The sequence below is a fragment of the Sus scrofa genome, chromosome 3, assembly GCF_054392235.1.
Source record: "Sus scrofa isolate SSC_HxYL_T2T_F1_AM1 chromosome 3, Sscrofa_HxYL_maternal_Yorkshire_Landrace_v2.0, whole genome shotgun sequence".
NCBI lineage: Eukaryota > Metazoa > Chordata > Mammalia > Artiodactyla > Suidae > Sus > Sus scrofa.
The window spans coordinates 94,318,934-94,337,693 of NC_139385.1; the positions used below are offsets into that span (position 1 = coordinate 94,318,934).

The 18,760-nt window shown below is 37.6% G+C and overlaps 1 long non-coding RNA gene across 2 annotated transcripts in view; it reads left to right on the forward strand.

Annotated features, from left to right (window-relative positions):
• Positions 1 to 18,760, forward strand: part of LOC110260009 (uncharacterized) — an 822,333-nt gene that overhangs the window by 786,720 nt on the left and 16,853 nt on the right. The window contains exons 6-8 of one of the 2 annotated variants that reach the window (XR_014841891.1): positions 1,255 to 1,364; positions 1,481 to 1,576; positions 12,454 to 16,532. The exons of the other annotated variant lie outside the window; for it this stretch is intronic. This is a non-coding gene — a long non-coding RNA (uncharacterized LOC110260009). Of the gene's footprint in view, positions 1 to 1,254; positions 1,365 to 1,480; positions 1,577 to 12,453; positions 16,533 to 18,760 lie in introns of those variants that run through there. 2 annotated transcript variants of the gene reach the window in all.

Genomic DNA, 18,760 nt, shown 5'->3' on the forward strand with positions numbered 1-18,760 from the left:
TTTTTGTGTTTAGGGACTCTGTTCCACAGGCTACAGGAATGTAGTTCCTCTTTTTTTTTTTTTTTTTTTTTTTTTGTAGTTCTTCTTGACTCTTGTCTGTCCCCTCTTGGGTATGGTTGGTCCAGGGGCTTGTGCAGGCTTTCTGGTGGGAGGGACTGGTGCCAGCTCACTGGGTGGGTAGAGCTGGGCCATGTCAAGGAATGTGTTTAGAGGCAAGGTGGCTGTGGGCTCAGGGCAAAATTACCTGCCTGTCTAGTGGTATGTGGTGCTGTGTTCCCACCCTGTTGGTTGTTTGGCCTGAAGTGTCATAGCAGTGGAGCTTGTGAGGCTATTAGGTGTGGCAAGGTCTTTCTTTATCCAAAATGTTGAACTCTGGGAGAGCCTATTCCAATGAACATTCCCCTGAGGCCTCTGCAACCAGTGTCTCTGCCCCACAGTGAGCCACAGCTGACCCCCACCTCCCTAGGAGTTCTTCCAAGACCACAAACAGGTGGCCTAGGTTCCCATGGATTCACTGCTTTTCCCAGGGTCCCAGTGCACATGAAACCTTATGTGAACTATCTAAGAGTGGAGTCTCTGTTTCCCCCTGTCCAGTGGAACTCCAGCACTCAAGACCACTAGCCCTCAAAGACAAATGCTATAGGGCTCCTCCTCTTGAGCCAGACCCCTATACTGGGGAGCCTATCCTGGGTCTCTGAACTCTCATTCTTATGGGAGAATCTCTGTGATATATTTATTTACCAGTTTCTAAGTTGTCCTCCCTGTAGATACGGGAATTGATTATACTGTGAAAGCTCCTCTCTTACTGTCTTACTGCAGTTTCTTGTCTTTGTGTGCAGAACATCATTTTTGGTAGGTTCAAGTCTTTTTTTTGTCTATGATTGTTCCACTGTTAGTTATGATTTTGTCATTTTTGTGAGATGAGGTGAGCTCAAGTCCTTATACTATGCCATCTTGCCTCCAATCCTCTATTTTTCTTATTTTATAAAATAGGAAAGTGAGACACAGAAAGGTAAAGTGATATGCCAAAAGTCACACAGCCAATGTTTGGCATAGCTAGAAATTGAATTGCAGCATTATCCTGTCTTTATATTGTCTGTCATGATAGTTCTATATTTCAAAGGTGATTTGTTTTCAGACTGCAAACTTGAAAAGGTGTAACATTCAGGTCAGGAGGGTTGAAATAGAACAATGTTTCATTTTGAAAATCTTTGACTAGTCCTTAAAGCTTAGAAAACAAAACATAACTTACAGGCAATTGGTCCAGGAGTCTGGAGGGAAAGGAAAAGCCATCTCTGGAGTTTCACCAATTCCCTGATGAAGTGTTTTCAATCTAAGAAGAAACCCCTTCTTAATACAAGCGAGTAAGGCCCTGCACTCTTTTTATTGGAATCCTCAAAATAAAATTACATGCTCAAAATGTAACTATTTTTTAAGTTATCTGCATTTTTTGGTCATTATTTTCTCTTATGTTTTACAGTTTACATTTCAGTTAAGTTATGTGGAGTGCCTGAGGCTGCGTGTGTTGTAGGAAGAATATCCAAGAATCTTCCTCTACACTTGAGTCAGGAAAAAGGTACAGCACGTAAATCTCATGAGAGGAGAGGTTGGACCATTAGGACTAAGTCTGACAAAACTTTATAGAGGAAATGAAAAGTTTAAGAAAACTTGAGAGAGATTTTGTTTCTTAATTTTTTTCAGAGACAATTGGAAAGGTCAGATTTATGTTGTGTTTTTAAAATGGATGCACCTTAAAAGTAGATAATGCAGTGACTAACAATAATGTTCATTATATAAATAGACTGCATCTGTGAAGATGGTAGGGGCTACGGTTTCATCATTTTCAGGCCACTTCTCTAGTAAAAATGTCACCATATTTTATATGTATGGCACATCCCCTTTTGAACATTGGAAAGAGTGAATTTGACTAAGATGTTGACATTCCTAGAATTGAAACTATTCTCTGAGTTAATCTCGGAGAGAGAAGGGTAAGTATCTTGAGCATGGTAAGCAATCTGAGGAGGAGACTTTTGCCTCTTAAGGAAAAAACACCCATGAAAGTGAAGAATTTGACAGCTGGAAAAAGCGGACACTGAAAGTGCTAAAAATTACAGGTGGTGAGTATCTACAGATTGGCTTTTCAGTTCTTCCTTCTAAGAGCTGGAAGTCACCATAAACCGTCCCACAAGAGCCCAGTCATGTAAGATATGCAGGCAGGACTCCCAGAGGAGGAGAAAGATGGGAAGAGGGGTCATTTGTATATCTTTGTATTTTTTCCACCACTTCTAGACATGTAAGATAATTTCTATCATCTTAGGCCATCCTTAGCCTAAGCTTTGCTTCCTTACTTCAGTAGCATAGAAATTGGATACTCTTATGGTCTTTCACTAAAAGAGCTGTAGGTGAGTGTGACCACCCATTTTGTGGGCAATTATGTAAGCTAAGCATTATAGAAATATACAGGATAAGGGATGGAAACTGAAATTTTGGTATGTATCAATACCCTCAAGGATGCCAATATCACATTATTAAAAGGATGTCATAGATAGTATTTTGAACAATGGACTGATTTTAATAGCAGCTAATAGTACAGGCAATCATAACTATTTGCTCTTAAAAATACTAAGACCCTTTCAAATAAAAAATATTATGAATATCTGTTTAAGTCAGAAACATTTGTTGAGAAGCTATTCTGGGCCAAGCTAAGTTTCAGAGTCAGGCACCCAAACCCTTGTAAAAATATTATGTGTACTATTTAAGTTCCCTCAATCCTTTCTTTTTTCCTTTCTTGCCTCAAAAAAATGAGAGCTATAAGTTCTCATTTTAAAATGTTGATTCTTTTATTCCTAATAACATCAACAGAAAAACTAGATACAGTCCTCTTTCTAAAATGAGACTCCCTAGAATACTGAGATTCCCCCCCAATGTACTGTAAGTATATGGACAAGGTAGAATTCAACTCTTACGGTTTTGGTACCAGGCTAAGGTGATGGAAAAGGATTAAGAGTTAATCTGATGATGGAATTTTAGATTTTTTTATCTTTGGGTGGAGGTCTCTAGAGAACACATTCCAATATATCAAAAACCGTACAAAGACTTTGGGGATAGGGGACTACACTTTCCTGAGATGTCTACAATTCAGATATGGGAATCTGTCTAAGTTCAGTTAGATTTGTGTGGTGGGGAGTGTGGGTGAGGTGTGCAGCAGTGGGACACTGAGAAACAAAAGCAATGCTATATCCTATAATAGAGTGCACAATGCAAAAGATAGCCAATCAGTTAATCCAACAATGAATAGGAAAATCTTCATGGTACACATTCTGTAGTCCCAGGACCATTGTACATTCGTAATAGGAAAAACAGTGCAAATTTTTCTAGTGGTGGAGACAAAACAGAAATGTTATGAGTGTTAAATAATAGAAAATTTTGATAATAATAAAGAGTATTCGGGACCACATAAACATTGACTAAGTTTGGAAGGAGGCAAGGACACTTGAAAGAGGAGAGATACAAATAAGGCTTTAATCCTGTTGATCTTAGAAGATAGTAAAAGAGAGGATAGGAACTCTCAAAGAGCAGATGGCCCTTTAAGTCCCAAGTGTCTTTCTAAGTGGCTTTCTTCTCCTTCCCTTTTTCCCTTCCTCCTCCTCACTCTTCCTCTTCACAGGAAATGACTGTATAGATATCCTACATTTTCCTCTTTTCTCTTAGTGCTTTTTTATTTTTAAGAGATCCCTAGAGTTAATGCAGCAGAAATTCCTGGAATTCTTATGCATGCCTGAAGTTTGCAGTTGAAAATCAGGGTTTTCCATGGCTGTTGTGGGAATTCTGCAATATGGATTAAGTGTGGAAAGGGGCTAATACTTGAGAGCTACATTTCTCAAATAAGGAAATTGGAATTCAAGGAATATACATCAGATAAAACTTCTTGGTGATCACTATAATGAGGTAGTTGAGGACAAAGGTATTATCTGGTCCTGCCACATCTGAGGTATTACCAGTTAAAAACTTCCCAGGGATCTAGAGGTGCTCTTAAGACCATATTTCTTTATCTGGAGGTTAAAGGTGACATGATACTCCAGTGTAATGCTGGTTAGGTTGCTCAGCTTAAAATCTACTATTGGAGTTCCCGTCGTGGCGCAGTGGTTAACGAATCAACTAGGAACCATGAGGTCGCGGGTTCGATCCCTGGCCTTGCTCAGTGGGTTAACGATCCGGCGTTGCCGTGAGCTGTGGTGTAGGTTGCAGACGCGGCTCGGATCCCGCGTTGCTGTGGCTCTGGCGTAGGCCGGTGGCTACAGCTCCGATTCAACCCCTAGCGTGGGAACCTCCATATGCCGCGGGAGCAGCCCAAGAAATAGCAACAACAACAACAACAACAACAAAAAAAAAAAAAAAAAAAATCTACTATTGATGGTCAATTTTGGCAGTGCCACACTCATTCTTCCTCTTAATTAAGATAACAAATTGTCCCTTGTTGGAGGCTGGTAAACTGAGAAGCAGAAAAGTTGACAGCCTTGGAGTTGCCTAGCACTCTCAGCCTCTAGACTGAAAAATGATTATCCTCACTTATAATGTCATTTTGTAATTATATTTTTTAAATCAAAATTCATCTGTTTTCATATTTAAGGAGAGGAATCAAAAAGGAAACTTCATGGAAAATAAATGATCATAATCTCAAAGTGACTTCAATACTGGTTAGACACTTTGCCAGTTTGCTCAACTGGACAGTATACCCTCATTAGACCCAATTCTCTATATGTAAGGAATTATATAAATTACTTATCAAAGGTTTAATATGGCTCTTGGAGTCATTTCATATTTCTCGAATATCTGCATTTGGGATTATACACATTTCGCTGTGACTCAAGATATTATCAAATTGTGATAAATGTTGAAACCAGTTTCTGACTCCCTCAGGCAGATTTTAGAGTTGAATACCATCACTCTAGATTCTAAGGTTCTTTGACTCTGACTGTTTATCATCAGACTTCAGGTCAGAAAAGCCTTTGAACTCATGTAACTCCATCATTTATTTGAAAGAAAGTAAAAATACTCATACATAAATTTTCTCTTGATTTATTTACTAACATGTCTTCAAGTTTTGACTTTTTGAGTCTATAAGAAGACTTAAGACTATTTTAAGTCCTGATGCCCAAGGAAGAAAAGGACTCTGTTCTATCAATATTACATTCTGATGGGGAAAACAGAAAAAAAATTCACAGATAAATAGTTTCATATTTCAATGAGTGCTACAAAGAAAACGTATCAGTTAATGGGATGAAGAGTGGCAGGTGTGGGGGTTGGGAATCTCTTTTAAAAAAGAAGGCAAAGAAAGCTTTCTCCTACATTTGTACTGAGAAGTAGTAGTCAGCTAGATGGAAATCTGGGGAAAAAAATTTCAAGAAGAGCATAGGAAGGGCTGAAATATGTCATTAGTAAGAAATTGTTTTTGACATTATTTAACAAAAGATCTCAAAGAGGACATTAGAGATGGGGTATTCAGAGCAGAACCTCTGATGGAAGTTATGGTTGAACTTGAATGAATCTGCAGAGAATAACAGTGAAAAAGACAATCTCAAGGCTATAAATTGTATGACTTGGAAGTTCCCATTGAAGTTCAGAGGGTTACAAATCTGACTAGTATCCATGGGGATGCAAGTTTGATCCCTGGCCTCACTCAGTGGGTTAAGGATCTGGCCTTGCCGTGAGCTGTGGTTTATGTCACAGACAAGGCTCAGATCCTGCGTTGCTGTGGCTGTGGACTAGGACCACAGCTGAAGATCTGATTCGATTCCTAGCCTGGGAACTTCCTTATGCCACAGATGTGGCCTGGAAAAGCAAATAAATAAATAAATAAGCTGTATGACTTCATTTATGACACATTTGTAGAAATGGAGAACAGATCAGTTGTTGCCAGGGCCAAGTATGTTGGGTGAAAGTGAGCGTGTCTCTAAAAGGGCAACACGAGGGATCCTATGAAGATGGAAATGTTCTGAATTTTGATTGTCGCATGTTAGTATCCTGGTTGTGATGTTACACTGCAGCTTTGCAAGATATTACCATTAGGGGAAGTAGGGCAAAGGGTATATGGGATCACTTTCTATTATTTCATGTGTGAATCTATAATTATATAAATCTATAGTTATCTCAAAATAAAATCTTAAATATAGGAAAGAAACTATCAGAAGAAATTGTAGTGGAACAGCAGCATATATGTATAAGGATACAAATAGAAACTAGACCCTTATCTCATCCATACACAAAAATTAAATTGAGATATATAGTTCCAAATACAAATGTTAAGATTATAAAGCCTCAAAAAGCCAACTGTAGAATATGTTCAGATGTTGGGTTAGCCAAATAATATTAAATATGACACAACAAACAATAACCATAAATGTTATAGATTGAACATTATTAAAATTAAAACCTTTGTGTAAATCAATATATAGACCATTAAGAAAATGAAATACAAGCCACAGACTTGGAACTGTTTTCCCAATATGTGTATCTCAGAGGTCATCTTATTCAGAATGTATAAAACTCCTATAAATAAACAATAAAAATATAAAATCACCTTATTTTTAGAATGGGTAAACAACTTCAACACTTTACAAAAGAAAATGCACAAGCGATTAACACATAGAACTGTTGCTCAGTATCATTAATCATCCAAAAAGTATAAATTAAAAATATAATAGCATAATTTTATAACTTCTGAGAGAGATTTTTTGGAGTAAAAAATACTGTCTATACCAAAAATTAGTGAGGATGTGGAGGAACTGGAATGCTTGTACATTGTTGACAGAAGCATAAAGTAATACCACTTTGAAAAATGGTCATTTTTTTAAAAAAGTTAAATATACACATTCCTTATGATTCACCAATTTTTCTTGCAGGTATTTACTCAAAGAATTATAGACATGTGTTCACGAAAAAAGGCTTATGTAAGAATACTGACATCAGCCTTATTCATAACTGCCAAAACCTAAGCAAACCACCCTTTCAATAGAAGAACTAGATGAACTATGGTACATTCCTACAATAGAATACTACTTAGCAATGAAAATGAACTATTGATTAATAGTTGATACAACTAGATGGTTACAACAAGATGGATAGATCTCTAAAACATTATATTGAGAACAAGACAAATATAGATGATTATGTGATATATTACACTTTAATGAGCAGGTGAAACTACTCCAAGCTGACAGCAATAAGAAAGTCTCTCTTAGGGATAAGCAAAATTGACTAGGAAGGGTTGGGAAGGTCCCTTTTTGTAGTGATAGAAATGTTTTGTATCTTGTTTTCGATGATAGTTCTGTGGGTTTACAAAATTGTCAGGATCCATAGAATTGAAGAATTAATATCGGTGCCTTTTATTACATTTAAATTATACCTCCATAAATAAGCAAAGATTAAAAAATCCATAAAAATTTGTAAGAATTTGGTGAGATTTCTCTAACAGCATAAAGATAATGATATCTTATCTCTACAATTACTAACTTAAGAAAATCAGATGCTGAAAATTGTCTGCTGAGTGGGGTTCCACTTGGAACTTCAAGCCCAAGAATCTAAAATGTAAATATTTTCTCATTATTTCCCTTATTTAATTCCCCAAAGATTCAGTTAGTTGACACAAACATACAAAGTGGAGAGCTGCTAAGAGACAGAAAAACTTTAAAAGATTTTTTAAAAAAGTAAGAAAACCCAGAAGTTTTTCCTTTTCCCTTAAAAATATCCAAACAGATTTTCTCTTTCAATTTGTGAAAAGAAGGAAGTCTCTTTTCAACTGAGTCTTATTAAAGCACCAAAGTATTGTGCAGTCAGATGAGAAAGCTATGAATCAAAGGGTTCATAACACCTATGCTGACAGCCTTCTCTCCAGGGCTCAAGGTGGAAAGAAAAGGTGGAAGAGACCCGCCTCTGCATTGTCCCCCATCACCCGGCCTTACCCCTCCAGCCTCCAGCCCCACCCACAGCAGCTCAGATGTACCTTAGAACTAAGTGAAGGATGTGACTTTTGGGGGAGTCCAGTCCATCTCAATTCATCACCTTTAACTGAAGATAAAATTAGGAACTAAGATGCCTTTTTAACTCTAGTGGGAGTTGGGTAGATTGAAACCCCATCTTTATACTCTTAGCTGGCCAGTATCATATCTTTACATCTATTGTATTCCAAGATAGAAAGGTATAATGTTATTTTGAACCTAGCTTTTCTCTTGCATTCATGTTTATTTATTCTATACATATAATTAAGCACATACTCTGAACAAGGTAGCTTTACTCTAGAGGCTGGATCAGACACATGGAGAAGAGACTATGACTGAAGCCAAAGAGCACATTTATAGATGGTGGCGGCTTCAGACTGAATCACAGGGGATAACAAGTAGTTGAGTGAAGTTTTGAATGCAGTTAAAATGCCAGTAGGAAATCCACATTATGATAGCACTTTGAGATCATATTAATGATGTTTAACCAAACACTCTTAATGAGTAGTACATCTTTCACAAGTTCTGTACATTAATTCCTGGATAAATAACTTGACTGCTTAGCGTATTTGAAGTTAAGTTTTAACACACTGTGTTTTGGGGGTGTTTTGCCACCTTCCTTGGATATGATGTAGGATTGCTACATTTCAGGATAAATGTACTTATCCATGTACTGGATCCAGTTATGACCCATAAATGGCTTTGTATAGAGACATTTCAGTGACATCCTAAACATCATGCTATTGCAGATGCAGTTTTACGTAGACATGTTTTTAGTATGCTTTCATAGACCCTAATAGTATCTACAGAGAACAATAACAACATGCAACTACAACTCTTGGCACCAAGATAGTGGGAATTTAGGGGCTGATTATCTGCCCCCAATACCCGGCTTCTCTAGCAGTACAACCGAAGGAATCTACATGAAGGAAAAAAATTAGACTATTTCAACTTGCAAAATGGAAAGCAGCTGGTTATAAAACATAATTTATTTTGATTCTGGTGTTTTACAGTGTTACATAAATCTTTGGTCATTGGGTCCAAACTTCTAGAAACTTTGTTACAAGGGTAGTGGTGGTTATCAAGAGCTAGTCAAATGACAAATTGTTATCTGTATGAATCTGAGACCTCCAGCACTTCTCTTTGTGGTCTAACAGTATGGTTAGGGAAAGTCTATGTATTTCCTCTCACTTGTGATGCCTACCTGAGCAGAAAAGAGGAGTTCCCCAATATTAAGAAGCTTATGAGTGCCCTCAAACTGATACTTGAGTAACAGGGACATTGTGTATAGTCTTGCAAAGGGATAACAGCAAAGAGAACTGAGCATCTTTTGGAGGAGGCTTTGAGGTAGTACAAGACAAAGACTCTAAGAGAAGAGCATGAGAATGATTGTAACTGAAGAGCACTCAGGAGAAACCTCCAGTGCTCCTTGATTCAGATGTATGGATCTGGGTTCCAGAAATGTCAATAATCATGTTATTGTGATTGAGGCTAATATGGTCTGGGAAATGAGACCTGTATTTGCATTTAGGATCCCCAAAGCTATAGTGTGTTGCATGTCATGCTTGCTTGCCACCCTCTTATGGTTTCCCTATTCTTTTAGAGGCTTCTCATGCCAGCCTGGGTAAGTTACTTAGAATCTCTATGGATCTCTGTGCTTCTATGTCTTCATACCTGTAGGATGGAAGGTGTCATCCTATGTGCTTCCTATCCTTGCTGTTGTTGTTTTTTAATTTAGATTTTATAGAAAGAGAGAGGAAGTCGGTGGAGAGAGAGAAAGAGAGGAGGAGATGGAGGAGGAGGAGGAGAAAAAGAAAGGAGAAGACGGAGGGAAGGCAGGCACAAATTCCATAAAAAGGAGTCCCTGAAATCAGACAGAAACTAAAAAAAAAAAAAATCAATTTTATATTATATATGCTATGTAAAATATTAACATTATTCAGTTATTTTGGAAGTGGGGTAGACTGTTGTTATCCACCAAATTGTGTTTCCCCCCCAAATTCCTATGCTGAAGCCCTAAATCCTGGTACTTTGGAATGTAACCATATTTGAGATAGACCTTCAAAGAGGTGGTTAAAATAAGCCCACAGGGTGGGGCTCTAATCCATTAGGACTGGTGTGTTTAAAAAGGAATATACCCAGGATGGGTGCACACAGAGAAAGGGCCATGCAAAGGCACCAGGGAGAAAGTATCACTCCATGGTAGGATCACATGTGATTAATTTCCTTCTTTGTCCATTTCTGTTTTTCACATAATAGTGTTCGATGATCAAATGTTACAGATAATTATTTTTTTAAATCGCTGAAATGCAAATTTGAAAAACCAAGACAAACATACAAAGCATACATTTGCCACTTCTGTATTTCAGTCCACTAAGAGAGGGTGCTAGTTTTATATGTTGACTTCCTAAGGTATACTTCTATATATAAAAGTTTTAGTGAGAAAAAAAGTAATTTCCAAATAAAGTTTTATTTACTTTTTGAGGTAACTTATCTTTTGTTGTTATCATTAAATAGAAAAGAAAATAAAGGGGAAGAAAAAAGAAGGAGAAAAGTGGAGAATCTTTAAAGCATAAAGAAAAAACCAAAAAAAAAAAAACTTCCTGTTCTAAGCTCAGAGAAATTAAACTTGCAGAATCTGTATTTTGGTTTCATTCCTCGTATTTGGTCAATGCAGAATATTCTCGAAAGACCTAATACTAATCAGGGCAAGATTTGCATCAACATTAGCTTCTACCTTAAACATGTTATTCCATCTTCCTTATTGATCTGCCATAAATGAAAAACAAACATTGTTTTAAGTCACAAAGATTTTGAGGTGTCACCGCAGAATAAGCATGACCATCCTGACTGACAAAATAAAGAACTGGCCTTAATGTAGAGTTAAGGGATTTCAAAAAAAGAAGTGTAACATTGGAGATCGGGAGGTACTTCATAGCAGGGTGACACTTCAGATGGACATTGATGAATGGACAAGGCTTAGATAAGGGAAGATTGGAACAAGGTCACTCCTGATGCAGGCAAAAAGCAGAGCAAAGGCACACAGGTAGGAAAGAGTGGGCATTATGAAAAAGAATGAGTAATTGTGTTTACCTGGAAGAGAATATATAATGGGATTAGCTAGTAATTAATCTGGAATAACTCATATGCCAACAATTTTCCCATTATTTCAAAGGTACCTGGATATTATAAGTTTGCTCCCATTTGGGTATTGCAGAGTGTTCCCAGCTTTCTAGCCACTCCACAACTACTGTATTCTGTAGAATGTAAACTGATATGTAGAAATGTAAATTACCCTACTCTGAGACTTTTTTTTTTGTTGAAAGTGGCTCTATTATTTGTGTTAATAATATTACTGTGTGACACCTTAGCTCAAAGTGCCAGAATGACATCATAAAATGATACCCAAATATACTTAGGCCATCTTTCATCCGAGAACCTCAAAGTGCTTTACAAACATTAATTAAAGTTCAAAATTAATTAGATGTATTAATTTTTCATTGTATAGAATAGACTTAGCAGCTCCATTGATTTTTATGTGCTAACAAGCTTTGCTTGAGTCTCTCTTTCTTTATTTAATTTTCCCCTTAATGTGTAAATAGGTATAAAGAGGAGAAGAAAAAGACTCATGGCATTTGGAAGAGTGGAACTTGATTTGAATTTGGACTTTTCAATTGTCCATGTGATTTTTAAATGCCACCCCTATCATAGGGAGGACTGACTCTGTGGGGTCACTTCAAACTTTTCTGATGTGACACTGGGGAGCTCTGCCAGGAGCAGAGTCTCAGCTCTGATGCTTTCTCTTTTTTCCTGGCGTGCCAGGTTTTTAACATTTTGCTATTGCCTTGACCTAGATTCATATGGAAATAGTGGTGCTAATGTCTGGACAAGACATGGACAGTCTGTGATTGTGTAGCTTAAGTGCCTATAAAATATGACCCAAGTATCTAAAAGGGGAAAAAAATGCTGACAAATCAGATCTTTTCATATTAGAAGTTGGTTTGAATAAATGCACCTAAGGGTCAGAATTTTTTCTCTGAAAGTATGTGAAGAAAAAAATTTTTTAAACAAAACAACAACAAAAAATCCCCAAAACAGATGACTATTACATTATACTTAGGGAGTAGAAATTGGAATACCTATCTTGAAGGCTTGAGTTTATTCTTTCTCTTTTGTTTTAATCATGCTAGCTTCCAGCAGCAGATCAGGATTTGGGGTTTGTTTGTATTTACAATTGGTATCTTAAAAGATTCATTATGAAATGTGTTGCTGTTTCAAAAGAGGAAGCTGAGGCCCAAGCTGGTATGTCCTGGCTGGGCAAATGCAGACTCCCCCATCTGCATTCTGTTAGGGAGAACACTGACCCTGTGTGTCCAGGAGCAGGTTGGGGGTGGTATTGCTTACACATGTGTCTGGGAGCTGAGCTGGGCTTCAGCTTATGGTTTCCTTCTTTCAGGGTCAGACACCGGCCAGCACAGATTTAGCCATCTTGGCCCTGATGTACTCCACATGGCTCACATTCCTAGTCCGTTTACCCTTGCTGGGGCTGAACTGCCAAGTCCCTGGCTCATTCCTTCCTGTTCTCCAAGCTGTTCAGTCCTGCATACAGAGAGGACAGCACACTTCCCAATGTTCACACTCCTCTCTTGGGGAGTTTTCTTGCACGACTAGATCATATGGAAACAACAGAAGCAAAATTTCTGGGATCTGGTAATTTGCCTGAGAGCTGCCACCAGTCACTGGCATTGGATTAAGGACTCTGTTAGCCAAAGTGAATTTAAAGGCAGGCAAATGAAAAACAGGTCATATGAAGCTGGTCCTTTCTTTGGGGAGCCCAAGGGCATTTTCTCCCCTGAATTATTTTCTGCAGACTAGAGCATTCATTGTTGTCACTTTTACTCTTCTAGCTTTCTTCTCAGATCTAGATTGTTGGGCTTCTGGGATCTAAAGTTCCCCTACTTTGGACCATGGAAGGCCTCCCAGTGGAGGAAGTCTCACTCCTTTCTCATTCCTGTCCAGCTGTGCAAACTCTAACCATTCTTCAGGCTCCAACCCCTGTCCTCAATCCTTATTGAAGTTTACTTGTCTACCCAGCCCCCAGCTCTCCTCAGCCTCTGAACTCAAAGATATTGTTGTCTGGACCATCTGATAATTAATCATGTATACCACTGCCTTGCGACATCTTCAGTATTATATCATCATTAAATTTACAGGGTTTAACTTTTCAGGTGTCAAAGAGTTTCTAATACATTTTGTAGCAGGGACCAAATGTTATATACAATTTTTGAATTCTCCTTGGTACCTATCAAGTTTGGGGGGAGGGGCATATTGTCTCAGTATTTATTGATTTGAAGTACTTAGGCAAGAAGAGTGAATTATATAAGTTATTTACAAGAGTAATAAGATAAATTCTCTGATTGTAATTTTTATCATTTATGTATAAATCATATGTACACATCTATTTTTCTATGAATGTGTGTTCTGGAAAACAAATTACTTGGAAAGTGGGAAATTTGTTGGAAGATTACTGGATTTGCTGGGTTCTGGAGTACCTCTAGGAAGTCAAAGGCAGCTAGTTTTCTGGAGTACTTTATGCAGAAACTGAACAGGCCTCAGAAATGTAGGCAGCCCTCTTTCTTCCTCAGTGTCTTATCTGTTTCTGTGTACCTGACTTTCACTCTCTTGGTATACAAACTGACTTTCTCTGTTGCTATTAGAAGGGGAACAGCCCCAACATTTAATAATTTATGCTACCTCAATTCTAGCCAGATCCACAAACTGACTAGGTATCAATTGGCTCCAAATGCACATTCCAGGGGAAAAGAGTCTTCCTGGCTCAAACTGGATCAGGAGACCACTCCAGAACCACTGGGCTATGGCTAAGGGACCAAGTTATATAAATGATATAGTTACTAGGAGCCCAGTGGAAGGGAGTCAGTTCAAAGGAATGGAAGATGACCTTAATGTAGTCAGACTTTTCCCAAATTTTATAAATCTTAAATTTAGACCTTTACCTGATTTTCAAACTAAATCAATAATATCATCATCCACTCAAGCCACTGTGGTTAGAAACCTGGGCTTTATCCCTGCCCCTCTTCCATCTTGTCCTCAGATCCTATGAATTCTAATTCCTTTTTCTTCCGTCTCCTTTTTGTGCCTATTGATGTTGCCTTAACCCGAGTCCTTCCAACTTGCTACCAGGATAATTAAAATAGACTTCAATTGTTCTCCAAGCCTCTAGGCCTACCCAACATTTCCAAGCACACTCCACATAAAGATATTTTTAGAGAACAAATCAAATGAGCTCAGTCTCTTGTATTAGAATATAAAGCATTTTCACCATCATATACACTAATTCCTTAAATATTATTTACCTAATTATTTGTTGATCACGTACCAAAAGCTTTAAATTGAGAAGATAAATAGGAAGAAAAAGACACAAAAGTTAAGAAAGTTCCCAGGGCCTATGGGGATTTGAGGGGAGGCAGAGAATACATATAATTTTAAAGAGAAATCATCAAAATGAAGGAAACAAATAGGTTTATATGAGAAAGAGTATGTGGGGGAAATGAGGCTACTTTAGATGAGGTCACTGGGAAAGTCTTTCTGAGGTGATATTTGGGATTTTAAAAATGAGGATATGAGAAGCCTTATGAAGACATGGAGGTAGAGCATTCCAAGTAAAAGGAAGAGAAGGTGCATATACTCTGAGGAATGACTGAGATTTTTAATTTCAGAAACAGAAAAGTGGTGGGTGTGGCTGAGCACAGTGAGTAAGGGGCAGGTAACAGAAGGTCAGATAAGAGAGGGTCAGGGGCCGGGACATGGAAGGCCTGGCAGTCCTCATGCTCTTCTTTTTAAATTGTATAACTGGCATGTGATATTAGTTTCAGGTGTACAATACAGTGATTAAACATTTGTATATATTGGGGAATGGTCAACTTACAGAGGTAATGTATTATTGACTATACTCTCCAGCTCATGCTCTTCTGTGTTCATTGGGAATTGAGTATATGCAGAGAGGGGTCTTAAGAGAGGAGTTACGTTGAAAACTTTCAAGCTTCAATCATTTATTGTGGCTTTGTGGAAACGGATGGTATGGGGGGAGGATAGATCAAGCAGGCCAATTAGAAGCTGACTGAAGTGGTCAAGGCAAAAGATTTAAACCACAGTGGGAAGGGTGCTAGGAGTAGACCTGATAGGACTTGTTAGGGAGAAAATGCAGGGGAAGTAAGAGGAGGGAAGAGTAAGGAGACTCCAAGTTTAGGCAGATGTTATTACCTTCTCCTAAGATGTGAAAGACTGGGGAAGGAACAGATGAAGGGTGTGTGTAGAGATACAGAAATGGGAGTGCAGAATCAGGCATGTAAGTTCAGAGATGCCTAACACATGTCCAAGAAGAGATTTGAATTAGGAATCTGAATGGGTCTAAGGGAAAATCTGAACTATAGAATATTAATTTGGGAATAATCCACCTAGAGATGGCATTTAAAGCTGTTGAATTAGATGACATCAGTAAAACAGAGATTGCACACAGGGCAAAAATATGACCTGGAACTGAGGCTCCAGGTACTCTAGCATTTACACATTAGCTAGAGGGCCAGCCAGCATGGGGACTGGACAGAACGGCCCGACATTCCCGTTAACCTAAAAATTCAATGAGCTTATGGTCTTGAACAATTGTGACAGCTTTCTAGTACCTTGAAAAGAGGAACCATCTTACCTTCTTTCTCCTAAAGAATGCAGAAAATTGGCATTTGCACAGAAATGTGTGTTTGCAGAAAAAGGATAATATAAAGCTAGCATCCCCAGCGGCAAGCCTCCCAACCACCCCCCAGGACAGTCTGAATGAAAAAATGATTATGTACTTAATGTCCACTGAGCACCCTGGAGATAAAAAGAGCATACTATAATTGCAAAGTATTATTTTTACCGTTATTAATACATGAATCATTCATTAGGAAAAAAGAAGGAGGAATTGGAAAGTCAGGGGATAATAGGCTATGTTTCTAATGTTGCACAGAAGGAATTGCCCACATAAATCCCCTCCCACTAGGATGTATAGCCAGATTTACGCATGCTAAGTATGTTCCCATCACAAAGACAACCCTTAGCAATAGCTCTTAGAGAGCTAGGTGCTTGTAGCCAAGTGAGTGTCTACACTGTACCTCTTGTCCTCCCTCCCTTGATCTTTACCTATTTTTACAGAAAAACTTTTGCATAAAAGGTCCTAGATGAGAGGAGCCCTCTTGAGTAGAGTCTCTTAGAAAGATATCACCCTTTCTCATATAGGCAATATTTTCAAATAGAGTATTTCAGTTTTAAAATGATGAAATTTATGTAAGTTTGGAAAGGCTTTTAAGAATACCAAGAATAGCACCCAAATCCTGGATTAGCTGTCAGGATACCTGCCACCTAGAGCCCAAAGATTTTATCATGAAGCACACAAATATGAACATGTGCATTTTGATAAATCTTTAGAAACACAAAACAAGAAAAGATTCTGAATGTGATTTGCAGGCTCTTACAAAAAAATTTAGAATAAATAAGACCAAATTGAAACAACACTCTTTCTATTCCTATATCTTGTAAAGAGAGAGATAATTTGCTTCCCCAAACAGACCTTCTGGAATACAGTGACCATAGGTTAAAAACTGCTGTTTTAAAGAAAAGTCCATATTAAATATCTTCAAATGAGATTAAATTTAAAAGAGGTAAATCAACCCTGAAATGGTCAATAAGGAATGAAAGAAAACTCACTTAGGTCTTTCTTCATGAGTCATAAGTAATGTACAAAAAAGGCAGTTGGTAGAAATGTGTGTATATCTGTGAAGTTATTTGTCTGTAAAAGGGATGGTTGGGGTCAGGGAGGGAGAGAGAGAAAAGAGAGTGATTAGGTCCTGAATTTCAGATAGAACATTGGAATGATGGATTCCTCCTCACAAACAGTAGTGGGAGAATGGAGGTGGGAGATTCAGGTGATTTAAGTTCCGTGATTTTATTCAAATATCACATAGCTCTAAGACGGGATTCATAAAATTCTTGAATACATGTAATTCTGTAATAGAATAATAATGTTGCAAGTTCTTCCAGCTCCTGATTATGTAGGCATCGTTATGACTGTGTCCTCTGGTACATGTGAGTGTTCTTCATCTCCCCACCATAATTTGTGAGTGGCAACTAGAAGGCCTAGAGTATCAGCAATCATGAGAAAGAGGTGGCTATTAAGCGATTCTTTCCTTTAGAATCATTTTTTAAGCCATATGTAAAATCACTCTCATTTTTTGAACAAAAATATTATTCCCAGTTTAACTGACCATCTTATTCACCAGGTTTTTAGCCAAATGATGTTTTGCTATATCCAGGAATCAAATTCACTCTAAAAAGGAAAAATGTGTTATTGCTGAGAATGTTTAAATAGATATGCGCCCTAGGCTCTGACAGCAAATCTAAAGATATATTCCAAAAATGTAGAGTTTAAAGAGACTGTTGTCTTTGAAATAAAAGTAAAATTTATCCAAATAATACCTTTTGATGATTTTATTTTTTTCTTGCTTATTTTTAATAAGTTCAACCCTATTATTTTTATGATACAAGATCTGAACTTGGCAAAAACCAGAAATGCACTTAATCCAAGGTGGATTTACTCATTTTATGAAAGAAACTTGATTCTTTTGTGTCTATACATTCCAGATGAATTTATTCTTGACTAATTTATTGATCAACTAGACAGCAGATCCCTTAGTCCTGCCATACCATACTATTCTCTTCAATATTGAGGTTGTCTCTGGAATCTTAAACTAGTTAAAATATGTTTCAAAAACTGACTTTTTAACTCTTTGAACATACAGATTAAAAAATGCATGGCTGAGGTCCTCCTTGCATCTGCTGATACACCCTCAGAAGTTCTGCATAATGACACTGTTCTTTTAAGATGAAGTGGAGCACACACATTCCATTCTAAGCCAAGCCACTCTCACTCACATGATGAACATCATACAGGATAATTGGCAGCTGGAACTTGAAACATAATTTGGGTTAATCCTTACAGTCTAAGGAAATATATTGGATCCTATATTTACACACAATATCTAGCACATGCCAAACTGTTTAATGGATAAAAATAGACAAATGTTGACTAGTTCCACAACTCAAAGTCTTGACCTCATTAATCACACTAGCTATCAATTAACTGAGCTGAGACCTCAAATAACCATTTCCCTGTGCAAAAAACAAACAAACAAAAAAACTTTCAAAGATTACACTCAAGTTATTAACTAAGAACAAGTGATGGAGACAGATGCTTTTAAGAATAGCCTCCTGCTCTGTAATAAGCTACTAATATGCACCTTTTTCTAGCCTCAAATTTTGTTGAGGATAAACTAGAAAAAAATCTTACTGGAACACATTTCATTTGTCCGTGGGTATTGTATATTCTCTATTCTAAGGGGCTTTTGTGGTCTATCAGTTTCCACCTACTAAAATATCTTCCAGATTTCCTAACTGATCATTCGTCTAGGACCCCCCAGTGGGCCTCCTAGAACAGATATAGATTTATTTTTATATTTCTTCTGTCATTTCTATGGGATTTGAGAAAGGAGAAGAAGAAAGTCGTTTGTTCAGTCAGCCATCTTGATTCAGAGTTGATAACCTTTTATCAGGGCAGCCACAGAGGGACAGAACTCATGCCCCAGATCCTTTAAAAAGTAATTTTGAGAGACATTTAGCACGTTCAGAAGACTAGCAACCTGACCTACATTCTT